Source organism: Meles meles, chromosome X (assembly GCF_922984935.1).
Source record: "Meles meles chromosome X, mMelMel3.1 paternal haplotype, whole genome shotgun sequence".
Lineage (NCBI taxonomy): Eukaryota > Metazoa > Chordata > Mammalia > Carnivora > Mustelidae > Meles > Meles meles.
In genome coordinates, this window is record NC_060087.1 from 97345199 (window position 1) to 97349866 (window position 4668).

The 4668-nt window shown below is 38.4% G+C and overlaps 1 pseudogene; it reads left to right on the top strand.

Annotated features, from left to right (window-relative positions):
• The first annotated feature begins 3479 nt into the window (after nucleotides 1-3479).
• Nucleotides 3480-4202, top strand: LOC123935506 (annotated as a pseudogene).
• Nucleotides 4203-4668: the final 466 nt, after the last annotated feature.

Here is a 4668-nt window from a genome sequence, read left to right on the forward strand (position 1 = left end):
TCCTTTCTTCCTTCCTTCCTTTCTTTCTTTTTTTTCTTTCTTGTCTTTTTTTTCTTTCTTTCTTTCTCTCTCTCTCTTTCTTTCTTTCTCCCTTTCTTCTTTTAGGAAGGTATAGAGGGAGAGGGAGAGGGAGAATCTTAAACCAGCTTTATACCCAGCACTGAGCCTGATATGGGGCTCCATCTCACCACCTGCAGATCATGACCTGAGCCAAAATCAAGGGTCAGAAGCTTAACTGAGCCATCCAGGTGCCCCACCACAGGTACATATCTAACTCTAGTAGGATGTTCCTTGCCAGTGCTCCTACTATATAATGCTGGGCAAGTGGGCTTTTTACTGGCACTGTTTCATCTCACTGGTTTTGTCCTAAAACTTATGTATTTGCTCTTCATCCATTACTTAAGACCAAGTCAGTTTTCTTTGTTTTCAATTTTTTCATTTACAAAAATAAATGCTTATAAAAATTCAAGTAGTGTGAAAAACCAAAACATGATTTTTTAAAAAATCAGCAAAATCCTGCCAACAAGATAAAACTACCAAATTTTACATGCTGTTTCACAATGTGCTTTTTTCATGCATCATTGTGTTGTGGACATTTTTTGTAGTCAGTGAATTTTATTCACTAAACAAAAGTGGCATCATTTGTAAATAGCTTTCTGACATTTTCTTATGTGGAAATATCATGATTTATTTAACAAAACCTCTACGGATGGACATTTACATTATTCCCATTTTTTTTGCATTTATAAGCAATGCGAAGATAACAATTTTTATACATGTCTTTCCTTTTTCTGGCAATTTTTATGATGATGTAGTCCTAGTAAGGGAATTTCCTGAGTATATATGCAAATATAAAAATTTTATACTTCTTGGCAGATAACTTTCTGGAAAATTTTACTATTTTGAAACCTGAAGAGACCAAGAATGAGTGTTCATTTTTCTAACCCTAAACCTAACCCTAACTGTATATTTTAATTTCTCTTTTATTCTTTCACTTATGCTTGTCTCATAAAAGACAAATGACATCTCATTGATTTTTGTTGTTTTTTGTTTGTCTGTTTGCGTTTCTTTGCTCAAAGAGCTTTTCATACACTTATTGACCAATATTTGCTTTTGTTATGAATTATCTATTGCTGCTTTTTGCAAACATTTCTATCAGAACATTCATTCCTTTTTAAAAAAAGATTTTATTTATTTATTTGAGAGAGAGAAAGAAAGAGAGAACATGAGAGGTAGAAGGGTCAAAGGAAGAAGCAGACTCCCTGCTGAACAGAGAGCCAAATGCAGGGCTGGATCCCAGGACTCTAAGATCATGACCTGAGCTGAAGGCAGTCGCTTAACCAACTGAGCCACCCAGGTGCCCTTATTCCTTTTCTTATTAATTTATAAGGACTCATTTTAAAAAATTATTTATTTTATAGACTGGGGAGGGACAAAGGGAGAGGGAGAGAAAAACCCAAGCAGACTCTGTGCACAAGCCTGAGCACAAGCCTGACGAGGGGCTTGATCTCAAGATCCTGAGATCATGACCTGAGCTGAAACCCAGAGTCAGGTGCTTAACTGACTGAGCCACCCAAGCATACCTGTAAGAGCTTTTTTTATATAAACTCTTTGACAGAAGTATTGCAAATATTTATGCAAATATTTCTCTTTTTGACAATTTCCCACCAATTTCTAGAAGCACGTTGCTGAGGAACAATAATAGTAATTAGTAAAACCATTACGTAGCCTTCACTATGTGCCAGGCTACATTCTAATTTAATTATGTGGATTAGTTCATGTAATCCTGTCTACCAACCTACTATTATTATTCCTATTTTCAAATGAGGAAACTGAGACACATAACACCAAGGTTCTACAACTAGTGGTTCTGCTGGGATCTGAAGCACCATAGTCTGGCTACACTCCATGTTTTTTTTCTTTTTTTTTTTAAGATTTTATTTATTTATTTGACAGAGAGACAGAGAGAGAGCACAAGTAGGCAGAGCCCAGCAGCAGGCAGAGAGGGAGAAGCAAGCTCTCCACCCAAAGGGGTTTAACAGGGAAGTTGAGGGATATCAGACATTTGACTTAGAGCAACAGGATTAATTCAAAATCTTACTCAGTGATTGAAATGCAGCTCCAATCATGACTGGAGCCAAAGGCAGCCACCCAAATGACTGAGCCACCCAGGTGCTCCTATACTCCATGCTCTTAATCAATGTCAACGACAAAGTCAGTTACTAGTTAAAGTCACTAATTAAAGTGGTAAGGATAGATTTTATTGAGTAATACCATTGCAATAGGGAAGAGCTCAGCATGAACTAAATTCAACTTCAATTTGTGCAAAAGTGACAGAACAGGAAAACATGACTATATACTGTATTCTTGAATTTATATAAAATTTTAAAACAGACAAAATTAATAGATGTTGGAAGTCAAGATAATGATTGCATTTGGAGAGCAGGTGGGGGTAAAAGAGGGAATTCTGGGGTCCTAGTAACAATCTATTTCTAAATCTGGGTGTTTTTATAAGTATGTTTATTGTGTATAAAATTCATTAAATTATATAGACATGATTTGTGCACTTTTTGTACATATGTATAGTTTATAAAATATTCTGATATTTTTATATTTGGCATCTGGCATTGTTGAAAATCCAATAGCCCAATAATTTTTTTCCCTTAGTAGATAACTATAGCAGACACTTTTAGTTGCCTATGCATTAGCCAATCCCCTTTTACTTCTTACTTGCCCTCAAAGTCCATTGTTAATACTAGAGCTTGAAAATGTCAGGTATTCACTTCCCTAGCCTCCTTTACAGCTACAGTGTAGTCGTGTGGCCTCATTCTAGCTCAAGAGATATAAGGAAATTTTTGTTCGATTGTTCTAAGAAAGATTTTCCAGGGACTCTGGGTGGCTTATTTGGTTGCGCATCTGCCTTTGGCTCAGGTCATGATCCTAGTGTCTTGGGATCGAGCCCCATGTCAGGCTGCCTGTGGAGCAGGGAGCCTGCTTTGCCCTCTCCCTCTGCCTGCTGGTCCTGCTGCTTGTGCCATCTCTCTCTCATTCTCTCTCTCTCTCTCTCCCCGCTATCTCTCTGTTTAATAAATAAATAAATAATAAAACAAACCTTTAAAAACAAGTAAGAAAGATTTTCTTTGGGGTCCCCATATGGCTCACTCGGCTGAATGTCTGACTCTCCATTTCGGCTCAAGTCATGATCTCAGGGTCATGAGACTGAACCCCAGGTTGGGCTCTGTGCTCAGTGCAGAGTCAGCATACAATTCTCTCCCTTTCCATCTGCCCCTCCTCACTGCCCTGCTCACACACACATAATCTCTCTCTCTCAAAAAAAAAGGATTTTCCTCACTAATAAATAGAGAGAGAGGTATTGAGAGAGGGTGAGTAAGAGATGCTCTCTGGTTCCATCTGTCACATAGACCCCACTGGAACTGGCACCACTATGGATGCTCACAAAATCTGATGTACCAGGTGAGGCTGGCCAATCAGTCTTGTCGATAGCATGAAATGGTAGAATTAATGAAGAAAGTAGCAGGGATGAACGTTGAGATGACATTCAAAGAAAGAAGTCTATCTGTCGCATACAGAAGTGTGATTGGAGCTAGCTAGAAGATTCTCCTGGAGAATAATCAGCAGCATTGAACAGGTAGAAGAAAACAAGGAAGGAGTAGGCAAACTGAAAATAATTCAGGAGCATTGGCAGTTGGTTGAGGTTGAGCTAGGGTTAATATTTTGTGGGAGTTTGGAAACACTGGACAAACACTTCATTCCAGTGCCTAACACTGGTGAGTCCAATGTTTTCTATTATAAAACAAAAGGGGACTATCACAGGCATCTGGCTGAATTTCCTACAGGAAGGAGGCTGTGGAGAATAGCCTAGTGGCTTGAAAGCTGCTAATGATATTGCAATGACAGAACCTGGACCACCACCTCTCATTCACTCAGCTCTTGCTCTCAATTTTTCTGTATTCTACTATAAGATTCTTAATTCCTCTGACCATGACTTCAGGTTGGCCAAAGTCGTCTTTGATGATGTAGTTACAGAAATGTATGTGCTGAGTGAAGTAAGTTCTAGGGACTCTACACTTATGATGCAGTTGTTATGTGATAATCTGACACTGTGGACTTCAGATATGCAGGGTGATGGGAAAGAGCAGAATAAAGAATTTATGCATGATATAGAAGATGAAAATCAGTGAAACCTAAAAGCCAACAAGAGAAACCATCTCTGACCCCCTCCCCACTCCTTCCCATCCCCACCCCACTCTTTGGAAATTCCCCATTGTCAGTGAGGAACACCAAATTTGACTTCTGCATTTGGTCTCAGAATTTAGGTTTCTGCCCCACTGTTTTTTAAAGAAACACTTTTTCAGAAGTTCTTAACGGCAAGAATGGATTTCTGTGGATTTTACCGGTTCCAGCTTTTTGGTTCTTTAAGACACTATTGCAGGACTGCACAGAAGCTTTTTCAGCATTACTATATTATCTCCTGCCAGATGGGGCAAGATCACCATTAGAAATGGAAATTACATTTAAAAGCCATTTGACTTCTAGGTGATGCAAGCATCTAAGAGAGGTTAATCACACTATGGAGGCATACCTGGTACCATTTTTCCTTTCTTTAATTGGTTAAATCAAATTTTATGCCAATGTTTAAAATTAATT